Raw genomic sequence first — 12,853 nt, forward strand, 5'->3', positions numbered from 1 at the left:
GCCAGGCTGGTCTCAAACTCTGGATCTCAAGTGATCAGCCCGCCTCAGCCTCCCTAATTGCTGGGATTACAGGTGTGATTTACTGTGCCTGACCTCATTCCTTTTTTTTTTTTTTTTTTTAAGGCTTTTCGAATTAGTGTGGCACTTTGGGGATTTGTCAGTATGTGAAGTGCTATGCTTAATATATGTGCATGTATGTTAAAGCCACTTTCCTTTGTATAGCAGGACCTTGTTGCTTATCTGTCATTTTTGTCCATGCTCTTTGGGTTATGTAGCTATATGGTGAAGGGTCAAGTTGTTCCAATTTAGTCTTGCCAAATTATCCTCGTTATTATAATAATCATCTATTATTATGTAACAAAGTACTCCAAAATTTACTGTTTTAAAGCACCAATAATCATTTATTATCTTTCATGGTTTCTGTGAATTCAGGAATTCCGAAGTGGCTTGGCTGGGCAGTTCTGGGTTAGGGTCTCTCACCAGGTTGTAGTCACATCTAGGCTAGGGCTGCAGTCATCTGAAGGCCGGAGGATATATTTCTAAGCTGGCAGTTGGTGTTAGCGAATTGGTCCTTCTCCATGTGGATCTCTTTACAGAGCTGTTTGAGTGTCCTCATGATGTGGTGCTTGGCTTTCCCCAGAGCAAGTAATCCAAGAGACCAAGGCAGAAACTCCAGTGTCTTTTATGACAGCCTCAAAGTTCCACATCTTCATTTCCACCTAATTCTATTGGCTGCATAAGAGACTAGCCAGTCTTCAGTGTGTGTGCTGGGGCTGGGGCTGCTACATAGCTGTGACTACCAGCGGGTGCAGTCTCTGGGGACCACTACCGAGGCTGGGTACCACAGTAACCAGAGAGCAGTTTTTATTTGAGAAGTTTTCTTGGGTTTGATATGTACTTTTAAACTGAGAATACGGGAATGCCAACCAATAAATACTGGATTTATACAAAGCACAGTTAACTTTACATTCTGTTAAGCAGAAAGAAAATGGATGAGTTTTTGCAGACTGTTTGCTCGAGTAAGGCCCTCAGGGCAGAGGACACCTGAGATTGCCCTGATGCAGTTCCTTCTTGTACACTTTTTGGTACTAATATTAATATTTCTTGATTTTCCGCGTCCTCCATCTGTCTCTGAATCCAAATATTTTGAAGAAAACAAATAAGAGGGAGGCAAGAGGCCGGGCGTGGTGGCTCAAGCCTGTAATCCCAGCACTTTGGGAGGCCGAGACGGGCAGATCACAAGGTCAGGAGATCAAGACCATCCTGGCTAACACGGTGAAACCCTGTCTCTACTAAAAAATACAAAAATCTAGCCGGGTGAGGTGGCGGGCACCTGTAGTCCCAGCTACTCGGGAGGCTGAGGCAGGAGAATGGCGTAAACCCGGGAGGCGGAGCTTGCAGTGAGCTGAGATCCAGCCACTGCACTCCAGCCTGGGTGACAGAGCGAGACTCCGTCTCAAAAAAAAAAAAAAAAAAAAAAAAGGGAGGCAAGAAAATGTTTAAGACAGAGTAGAAATAGCTGCTAATAACAGCAATAACTACTTTATTTCTTGAGTTCTTGCTATGTGCCAGATATGTCTCAGACCTTTTGCGTAAGTGATATCTTATTTAGCTCTTCCACTGACCCCATTTTAACTATGACAAAACTGATGCTCAGAGTAATTTATTCAAGGTCATGTAGTGAATGATTGGGCTGAGATTTGAACCCAGGTCTGTCTGTTTCTAAAGGCTGTGGTTAATCTACTGCCCCTCACTGTATTCCATTGTTATAAACACACAAACGCAATGTTTGGGCGTCAGAAAGTTGAAAAGCGGTAGAGTTGTGTATTATCTGGAAGGATCTGTCAAAGGTAAAAAATGCAGGAAACTGTAATCCCAGATACAAAAATACTCTGAAACTGAAAAGTGCTTTATAAATGTAAAGTGGCAGTGTTATTAATATTATTCAGCTCAGAGAAGTAAGAAAATGAATCATGTATAATTCCTCTATTTCTTTTCATTCAGATTATCGCGGAACACCTGCCCATTAATCTTGACCCTGTTAAAACAATAACTGCCTATCCAAGTAACACATTGGAGTTAATGTGTAATTAAAGAAAATTATTATCACTTGGCTATGAAATGGGAATAGCAATATTTCAAGTTAATATGTATTTTAGACCAATAAATGTTTTAGTTTAAAAAAACTCTGCTAAAATGTACAATTTAGGAAGATATCAAACCATCAGTTTAAAGCATAAGAAGCTTTATGTCTGTAAAACTATTTTGTTGTAATGTCAATATGATATCATATTTGTCTTCCACACGAAGACATTGTCTTTCTGACAACCAGTGTTTAAGAAAATAGGCCTTGGGAATGGGGAAAGTACATTTCTCTTGGATTTTCCTGTCTGTTGACATGTACCTTGGTGGCGTGAACACATTAACGATGAACTCAGTTGACGGTCTTGAGGGTGAGGGATGATATGTAGCCTTCATTACATTGCCTTGGCGCTGGGCCCGTAGGCACCAGCAGCAAGAGCTTTGATTTCATTTTAAAGGAGTTAGAAGAATGTGAAGAAGGTCATGGCCATCAATCTGTTATCACTCTGCTAGATAGGATCTCTTTAAGGAGGAGTGTGAAACATATTTTAAAAGCTCCAATGAAGGCCCCCAAATGGCGATGTTCATCCTACCACTTCCTAATGAAAGTGTGCAGTCTCTGAAACAGAGCTCACAAGCACTGCACAACAACAAATTGTCTAAGGAAATGCTTTCATTTTAAATGTTCCCAGCTAGAGCCAGCATATATAGACAGTAGTTATAGTGGGGCATATGGATGAAAGCAAAAAAAATATCTTGCAGTCCAGTTAGCTTTATTAAATGCACATTATTGTGAGTGGGTCAGTAGTCATCCTACTGTAGAGAAAAGGAATGGAGACTGAAGTTAAATGTTCTGCTTAAGGCTGCTTATTGATTGGAAGGCAGGGTATATAGTCTTGGGGAGCCCTGAGCTCCCAGAATGCACCTCTGCTGTCACAAGCTATAGCCATGAGGTCTCTGAATATCATGTCCTTTGTTTTATTTCTTTTGTTTCATTTTTAAGGATATTTTAGAAAAGAAATGTATAGTACTTAGAATTTTGAGTTCTCCAACATAGGATTTAGTTTTGTGAAATGTCTTCTAACTTTTAGGGACATGCATATATATTTTTACATAAATAAAATTCTGATGCATGTCCAAATATCTGTCCTACTCATCATTGTTAGTATAGACATTTTTTGCTACTATGCTACAAAGCCTTTTTTTTTTTTTTTTTTTTTTTTTTTTTGAGACTGGGTCTTGCTCTGTCACACAAGCTGAAGTGGGTGGTGATGTGATCTCGGCTCCTTGCAACCTCTACTTCCTGAGATCAGGTGTTCCTCCTGCCTCAGCTTCCCAAGTAACTGGGACTACGGGTGCGTGCCACCATACCTGGCTAATTTTTGTATTTTTAGTAGAGTCAGGGTTTCACCATGTTAGCCAGGCTGGTCTCAAACACCTAACCTCAAGTGATCCACCTGCTTCAGCCTCCCAAAGTGCTGCAATTACAGGTATGAGCCACCCCGCCCATCAAAGTCTTAATAATATTTCAAGATGGCATCATAGTCCATTAAGTTGATATGTCATAATTAAACAATTCCCATCCTGTTGGACATATAGTTTGTTTCTAAAATTTCCTCTGCTGTAGATGACATGATACTAGTTTTCTTCATGAAGATAGCTTTTTTATTTCCTAAGGTATTGTTTTCTGAAGCTAAATTTTTTCAAGAGTGGATTTAGAGGGTCCAAGTTCACTTTTGTTGTTTATGCAATTATCTTCATGGGTTTGCTTCCCTGAGAGATGGTGAGTGCTTTTTCTACTTTTTTATGTGGTTAATTTTCAAAACTCTAATCTGGATTCAGGAGTTCACATAGTGCTGATTTGACTGACCAAATCTGATGACTGTAGCAGTCCCAGCAGAACACAGAATTCACCCCATTGGTTCAAATGAAGAGGACGTCCTGAAGGGCTATACTCACAGAAGTGTGTGCAGGGTTAAAGAGCAAACAAGGGACTCCAACAGCGGAAAGTCACGTCCAGCTCTGGGCTGAAGGGATGAGAGAGGGGTATAGTGTTTCCTGAGGGCTTGTGGCCAGCCCTGGGCTGAAGGGGTGATGGAAGGAAGGAATGTTGCATGAACACTTAGAGCTGCAGCCACGGAGAAGTAGGACCTGCTGGCGCCGGGGCTGTAGGAGGACAGAGCTTTCACCAGAGATGCTGCAGTGAAGCACCTGAGCAGTGGGAGAGAATTTGAGGCCAACCTCCCATTCCTCTCTCCCTCCAGTCTCATGCTAGTGCCTCCCACTGGCAGGACCCAACCAAAAGTCACCTGGCACGGGACCCTGGGTGGTGCTGCCTTCAGGAGTCACCCTCCTGGAACACAGAGCAGGGCCAATAATGGATTCAGTGCTGGTGGAGGTGAAGGGGCAAATGGAAAAACCCCCAACGAGAAAGAAACAGACCAAAACAAACTATCACCATAATTGTGGAGGTTTGTTTCAGTAGCAGCACTGGGGACCCATTTAGTGGAATCTCAAGCATGGTTTGTGTTTCACACACCTCTGGACTGCGAGCTTCCAGAAAGGCCTTAAATAGTGCATCCATTTTACCATGAAAACTGCGTCACAGTGGGAGAGCTGGGGGCTCCCGAAAAAGCACTCAGCACTGCCAAGTTCGTGTCACAAGTCTGTGGACGCCGTGCTCGCTCTGTGGCCATGTTTCTAGTCATCTTGCCTTAGCTCTGATTTTATTCTTTATAATAGCTGTCTCAGTTCTGCTCCAGCTCCTAACTCAGTGCCTCCAGGTTTTGATGGAAACATGTTTCTCATTTCTTTTTTTCTTTTTTGAAAAATTATTATTTTTTTCTTTCTTACTTTTTTTTTTTTTTTTTTTTGAGACGGAGTCTCGCTCTGTCGCCCAGGCTGGAGTGCAGTGGCGCGATCTCGGCTCACTGCAAGCTCCGCCTCCCGGGTTCACGCCATTCTCCTGCCTCAGCCTCCCGAGTAGCTGGGACTACAGGTGCCCGTCACCTCGCCCGGCTAGTTTTTTGTATTTTTTAATAGAGACGAGGTTTCACCGTGTTAGCCAGGATGGTCTCGATCTTCTGACCTCGTGATCCGCGCGTCTCGGCCTCCCGAAGTGCTGGGATTACAGGTTTGAGCCACCGCGCCCGGCCTTTTTTTAATACTTTAAGTTCTAGGGTACATGTGAACAACGTGCAGGTTTGTTATATATGTATACATGTGCCATGTTGGTGTGCTGCGCCCATTAACTCGTCATTTACATTAGGTCTATCTCCTAATGCTATCCCTCCCCCCACCACCCCTCCCACAGGCCCTGGTGTGTGATGTTCCCCACCCTGTGTCCAAGTGTTCTCATTGTTCAACTCCCACCTATGAGTGAGAGCACGTTTCTCATTTCAGTACATACTCAGGGCAGCTTGTCTGTGTAACCACGTCACCAGACAGCATTCCACAGGGCAGTTGCTCACTTTGGGGGCTGAGGGCCTCTGAACATTTATGGACTTCGGGGATTTGTGAGTCCTCTATACACATTTTCACATGTCGCTTTTATTTGGATGGCAACAAGAATTTAAGATAGGCATTTTCTGGATCATTTGGAGGACTACCTTATAACTGAGTACTGTGACATGGTTTCAGTGCCTGCACCTATGTTAGGTTTGTGTTCAAATTAGTGTCAAGCAGGACCACTTTCAATGTGGAGTGTTCTTAAGAAAAAATCATGGTACATTTAATTTGATCCCAAAGCACTGTTTACATTCAGAGAGCAAATGCCCATACAGCAGGCTGATGAAGAAAGGTTTCACAGTAGTTCCGGAAGGGAAGGTGGCAGGAGAATTCAGTCATCACATGGAACAGGAAGTAAACGCTTGCTGAGCTGCGGAGAATCCGTGCCACAGTGATCAGTACCGTACAGCTCCTCATTTGGGCAGCAGTGTGGTTTCAGCAGAACATCATCCAGCATGTTAAATTAATGCTTTTAACTTGAATGCTATTGGCTTTATGGTTTGGGTTGTCTTTATTTATGCATGTTCTGTGGTGTGGGTAGATGAAGGGTAGTATGTCTAAGGATTTTGGACCTGAGTTTATGTTGGTTGTTTTCTAAGTAACACCCTAATAATGATAATTAGAGTTAACATTATGAGACTTCAAGAGAAGATCTTTAAAAAAAGATATGTACATGACTAAAGGTGGACAATTACTATGTGGAGGAAAGGGCATTAAACTGGTAATCTTGGCCTTTATGTCCTCCTCGTGAGAAAAGGGAAGAAAAGAGAAAGGAGGGAGGAAGAAAAGAACTATTTAAAAATGCTATACACACCTGTAATCCCAGCACTTTGGGAGGCTGAGGCAGGCAGATCACAAGGTCAAGAGATCGAGAACATCCTGGCCAACATGGTGAAACCCTGTCTCTACTAAAAATACAAAAATTAACTGGGCGTGGTGGCACGCACTCCCAGCTACTCATTCTGGAGGCTGAGGCAGGAGAATTGCTTGAACCCGGGAGGCAGAGGTTGCAGTGAGCTGAGATTGCGCCACTGCACTCCAGCCTGGCTGACAGAGACAGACCACATCTCTAAATAAATAAATAAATAAATAAATAAATAATAAATGCTGTAAAAAACCACAATTCTTCACCCCAAGAATTCATGAAGTTTTGGATGATTTAGTAGCACATATTTAGGAAATGTAATACTCACCTGATGTTATCCAAGAAGGCACCACGGGCTCCTTTGCTGTATGCTTTTCTAGTTAAGGACCCACTCCTATGGAATCCAAGGGCCATTCTTCCTGTTTTTACCATAACCAAACAGCATACTGAACTCTCATAAATATTTACTCACTAATTTTTCTGAAGTACTAATTCCCTTTGTTGAAAATATTAAAGAATGTCTTGTCCTTTTAATTCCTCACTGCACTAACCCCTCCAAGAATATGGCTTATGAATACAACACTTCTTGGAGGATGCCAATATATAGTCCTTTTGGGGGCTGAGACCAGCTACCTTGTAATTATCAATGACAGTTTTTCCGCTGGGCAGAGAACATTGTCTCCTCTTTGCATATAGCAGATAATTGTTATCAATGCTCAGGGCAATTATGTGCATGTGGGAAACCCAGGTAATGGTGTGTTTGGTGGTAAGTGCATGGTCTGTTTTTTTGGCAGGGGTTCTGAAACCCATGATGTTAAGTGGGCATCACACGATACCATGAACAAGTGTGCATGTTGGAGTAGCTCAGCATTCTTAACTAGGGTTGTCCTTAGCAACCCACAAGCATAGCATCACTTCTAACAGTTCTGAAATTGCATTAGCCGGGCAACTATTAGCTGTTATTGCCACTGTTCACTAATTCCTCTAATGGAGTTCATCAGAAATAGAGCCCCATGAAAATATTAGATAGTTCATAAATAATTTGGAAGTGGCACTTAAATGTGTTACACATTTTCTCCCCGGCCAACTGACCTTTCTACTTGCTTGCTTTAGGATTACATAAAAAGGAGCCTGAATTCCACAAGTTAGGGTTCCAATTGCAGTGTTGCTCTTCCCCAACTCTTTTCCCACCTCCTGCTCCCTGTACCAGCCCCACTGTCCAACTTGTCAGGGAACATGATGAAGAAATGGCCACAAGAAGCTTCTGTAGGTCATTTTCCTAGAGCCCAACCTTTAGGTAGACCCAGGCTCAGCAACCAGGTTACAAAGAAGCCTTTGAAGGATGGTCTTTCTGTGATTTATTATTTTCTAAGAAGAAAGTTCATGTAGGTCGATGTGGTCAGACTGTGTCTAGCAGAAAAATTCCAGGAGGAAATTGGGTTCTCCCAGTGAAACAGAAACTTTTCGTGTTGCCTCATTTCCGCCATCCTAATCCTCTGGATTGGTAAAACCCAGGAACTCAAACACATCTTACCTCCCAGTCAGTGCTGTAACTTCACAAATCACTAATCACCAAGCCTGTTTGCCAAAGTCAAACAACACCTAGCTCGGACAAAGCCCTTCACAAACAAAGCCACACCTGCCCTGCAAGTTAGGATAAGTAGATTACTCTCTAGACACAGCTGAAAGTTTAAGCTGCCAAAACACTCTTTCCTCCTCCTGGAGGATTTTCTTTGCTCTAAGCCCCTCTTCTACCCAGGGAAGCCACCCTGCCTCCAGGGGCCATGGGATTCCTCTGGAGAGTTTAATTCTGTCTGGAAACCAGTCAACCTCTTCCCCATCACAAGTGTGGAGGGCAGGCTTGGCTGGGATGGATTAGGTTAGGAGGGAAAGTGGTGAGGAAGTCCTGGCTGGAGGTCTTGGCAGATTAGGGCTAGGATACCACTTTCTCCCACTGTGAATAAAGTTGCTATCCTAACCCCATTTCCAAACAACTCAGACATCTTAGAGTACTTTAACTCCAATCACTCTCTCTTGAATTATATGCTATTGTTGTCCGATATTTTAGTTCTGACTTCTTTTACCACCACAGTGTAGATATCTTTTGTTTTACAGAGACAGTTTAAAAATATTCATTTAAAATTACCTACCTATATACCAACTTTTCTGCTCCTTGACATTCCTTATCTCCTCCTTGCTAAAGTAAGGTCTTTAGAAATTCTTGTGAAGTTTTGTTGATAGTAAACTCTCTCTGTTTTTGTTTATCAGAAAATATATTTCTCATTCTTAAAAAAATTTATTCATTGGGTGTTCTAGTTAAGACTTATTTTCTCCTACCACTTTGAAGATAACTACTGTCAGTTTATAGGTAAATAAGTACAACTGACCCTTGAACTTGAGAAGAGATGCTTAAACTCTTCATAATTAAACAAATGCAAGTGAAAATGAAAAGAAGATAACTACTATCTTCTGACTTCAGTTGTGGCTGTTGAGAAATTAACTGTCAGTCTAATTGCTGACCTCTTTCTGGCTGCCTTCATAATATTGTGGTTGCTTTTGGTATTCTGTAGTATCATTTCAATGTCTCTAGATGTGGAATATAGCTGACTCTTGGACAATGGTGGGGTTAGGGGTGCTGACCCCTCTGCATGGTTGAAAATCCATGTATAATTTCTGACTCACCTAAAACTTAACTGCTTAATAGCCTACTGTTGGCCAGAAGCCTTACCAATAAAATAAACAATCAATCCATACTTATTTTGTATATGTATTATATGTTGTATTCTTACAATAAAGTAAGCCAGAGAAAAGAAAAAGCTATTACGAAAATCATAAGGAAGAAAAAAATATATTTACCATTGATTAAGTGAAATATACAGATAAAGGTCCTCATCCTTATCTTTACATTGAATCAGCTGAGGAGGAGAAGAAAGAGGAGGGGTCAGTCTTACATCTCAAGGGTGGCAGAGGCAGAAGAAAATCCATGTATAAGTGCATCCACACAGTTCAAACCTGTGTCGTTCAAGGGTCAACTGTACTTTTGATTTCTTCTGCTTGGGATATAGTGTGTTTCTGCATCCTTGGATTGGTGTCTTTCACCAGTTCTAGAAAAACCCTGGCCATTGTGTCACAAAATTGCCTCTCCTCCATTCTCTATTCTCTCCTTCTAGGACGTCCATTAGGCTTGTGTTCAACCTTCTTCTGTGCTTCATGCCTCTTAATAGCCTTTTAATAATTCCCATCTCTTTATCTTTCTCTCTGTACTGCATTCTGGTTATTTTTTTTCATAAGCCTTGTCAGGTCAGTAATTCTCTATTCAGCTATATAAATCTGTGGTTTAGTCCGTCCATTGAGTTTTCAGTTTTAATGATTTTATACTGTTGTTGTTTTGTAATTCTCTTTGGCTAGTTTGCAGATCTTTCTGGTTATTTTCTTAAAGTCTCTTTTTGTTTGTTCATTTTAATATTTCATATTTTATTATATGAAATATTTTTATATAGTAATATTATTTGTCTGAGAATACTAGTTATTTGGTAATTGAGGGTGTAATTCTGTTGTTTATCATTTATGCCAACTCTCATTTTCATTGTTTTGTTTTCTTGTGTTTTGAGAAATTATTTGTGTGAGCTTATATTTGGTACAATTTAGTAATATTGAGGGCTCAAACTGAGAACTTTCCTCCAGAGAAGATTTAAATTTCTTGTGTCCTGGAACTTGGGATCAGGACTGATCTGGGACTGCGTTCGTAACCTTTAAGGATCTTGACTTACTGCCCAAGTCTCAGGTTCAGCTGCCCCACCATGCGAGGGTCCCATTGCTCAGTCTCCGGTTCCAGAGGTCTTAGCAGCACCTGCTCCCAGGGCAACCCTGACTTAGTGTATGCTTGCCACTTACTATTTTGATTTTATATTTCCTTCCTTTCCTCCCGTCTTCCTTGTATGTATGTATGTATGTATGTGTATATCTATGTACTTTCTTGGGACATTGTCTTTAATTTTTTGGTGGTCATAAATGTATTATAAGATTGTTATAATTACCCAGGATCCCATTATATTGTATCAGGAAGACCTTGCAGAATATGTGCTAGAAGCAGAAAAATGGATCTCTTATAGAATACCCCCAGTTCCTTGTCTCCTTTCAGTTACAGCTAACTTGGGCCTAAGTGTCAAATGAGACCTGGAAGTACTCTACTCTTGGTTTGTGGGGTACAATGGTGCCCTAATACCCAGCACCATTTCACATTCTACCTAATGATCTTCTTTGTTGGACTGATCACCTTGAGGTCATTGGCCAGAGGTATGTCTTCAAAATATAGTACTGCATAGGTAAATGATGATTTTTTTTTAAAAAAAGAAACAAATTGGGCCCCATATTTGGGTATTCAACTCCTTTACAAGATATATTTTCAGCTAACATATATTACTTACATGATTTCTTAAAAGGAAAAATATAACCTATTGCTTCTAAAATCTTTTTGTTTTTTTTCTTCTTGGATATGATGTTGCCATCATTTGCTTCTTGAAAATCAAGCTTGAGTTTAATATTTCCTTTTGTACCTAGTCATATCTATCATGTAATAAACTTTACTGGAATTGAATTGCATTTTCTAGATGGTTTGACAGAGACCTGGATATGGCATTTAGGGATGTTCCATCAAATAGCATTTTAAATCTCCTGACAGGCCAGTCTTTAATTAGTAGAGCAGATTATTTGGTTCAAATTATAGATCCAAATCATGGGCTTTAGGGATACTTTATGAAAACTGCTTCCTTGCCCTAGTTCTAATCATTGGCACTGCATCTTTTCCACATTATTGTTGAGCAGTTACTGTAATTCGATGAGAGAGTCTCACAGGATGGAAGGTGGAGATAGAACTGGGTTTTATTTGGTGTTAATCAAGGCAGTCTTTATAGTGTTTTTGTCTCACCTGGATAGAGACTATTGAAAGAAATGTGTAAGGCATTAAGCATTTTGCAATGAATAGTGGTAACAGGTCCTTTGAATGTGAATGTTTCCTGAATTTTATCTCTCAAAAAATAAACTTAACAAAACAAGTCAGAATTTCTTAGGGAAATTACAGAGCCTTTGTATCAACAAAATAGCAACAGGATGCGTTGTAGAAGGTTATGTATTTGTTCATTGCTCAGGTGCATAAGAAATACCAGTAAAGAACATATCACCTGCTTTTTCTTTGCTTTTGAGAGACTGCTCTAGTTTTTATCTTGCCTAGTGTTCCGATCCCCTTGGTTGTAACCGTAAGAATATCTGATGAGAATTATGTAGGCCATCTGCCCTAACTTCACAAATGAGAGAAGAGGAGACTTTACCTGGGGAACCTCATCTCTTTTCTGATGAAAAATGATGAGTAATCCGTGGTTGCTTGAAATGTAATGCTGAGTGGGTGAATAGCAAAGGGCATGTGAGATTTGGGGGGTCGATTGCATGCTTTCTAAAACTCAGCATATATGGCACATCCTTTAAACACAAAAAGGTCCTCTGCTGGTTATCTGCCAGGGATATGCAAGGTAAGAATGACCAAAATCCATATGTTTAGGACGGTTCTTGAAAAAGTCATCTCCTATAGACTTTTAAGATGCTAATAAGAAAGCAAATAAATGTAAGAGCTCTAGCGGGTAAAGTTGCTTAGGGTATAAATGATTTCAACAAGCTTGGGAATGTACAAAATATAGGAAGCAGGATGTTTCTTGAGAGTGTGGCACAAAACACTTTGGACAAGTGCCAGGCCTGGCTACCCTCTGCATATGTGTCCCAACCCATACTTCTTTAGGGAACCCCTCCTCAAACTCTCTATCTGAAAAATCTCGTCTTTGGGATGGATGCAGTGAACTCTTTCCTGCTGAAGTATAAGTGACTAATAAGCTTTGTGGGTTTCCTCCTCCTGGTTTATAGCTGGAGATAATCTTTAAGTCAATGGGATGCAGCCTCAGTTGTGTAATAGCCAAGGGTATCTCCTTGGAGGAAGTGGTGAGGAGTTCTAAGTGCTGTTTAGAGTTATAATGCTTTTCCTGTGGTGTATGCAGCAACCCCAGCTGCTGGTGCTATGATGAGGTAGGTGAGACTTATGGTGGACTTTATGCAGACTTCTTGATGGGGCTTTGTAGGCAGAGGAGAGAGCCTGTATAACTCATCTTTGAATTGTTCATTTCTAATTCAATGCCTGGTGCAAGACAGAAACTCTGTAAGTATTGGCTGTTGCATGGAGGTCAGCCTGGGACCTTCCTTCCCAGACACAGGGCCGTGGTGTCTGGGAAGGAAGAAAGAGGAGGTATTCACACAGGTGCCTGGACTTCTGCTTCCTCTTCATCCCAGGTCCTCAACTTTGGTCCAGGAGCCTGGGTACTGCAGGCTTTGTGCTCCAATTAAGTGGGTACACCCCCC

The 12,853-nt window shown here is 41.1% G+C and overlaps 1 protein-coding gene across 3 annotated transcripts in view; it reads left to right on the plus strand.

The window, feature by feature from the left end:
- LYPD6B (LY6/PLAUR domain containing 6B) overlaps window positions 1-12,853 on the plus strand; it is a 198,083-nt gene that overhangs the window by 98,098 nt on the left and 87,132 nt on the right. Inside the window, exons 1-2 of one of the 3 annotated variants that reach the window (XM_025404751.1) lie at window positions 765-846; window positions 2,005-2,065. The exons of the other annotated variants lie outside the window; for them this stretch is intronic. The gene's annotated coding sequence lies outside the window, so the exon portion shown is untranslated. Of the gene's footprint in view, window positions 1-764; window positions 847-2,004; window positions 2,066-12,853 lie in introns of those variants that run through there. 3 annotated transcript variants of the gene reach the window in all.

The sequence above is a fragment of the Theropithecus gelada genome, chromosome 12 (assembly GCF_003255815.1).
Source record: "Theropithecus gelada isolate Dixy chromosome 12, Tgel_1.0, whole genome shotgun sequence".
Taxonomy (NCBI): Eukaryota; Metazoa; Chordata; class Mammalia; order Primates; family Cercopithecidae; genus Theropithecus; species Theropithecus gelada.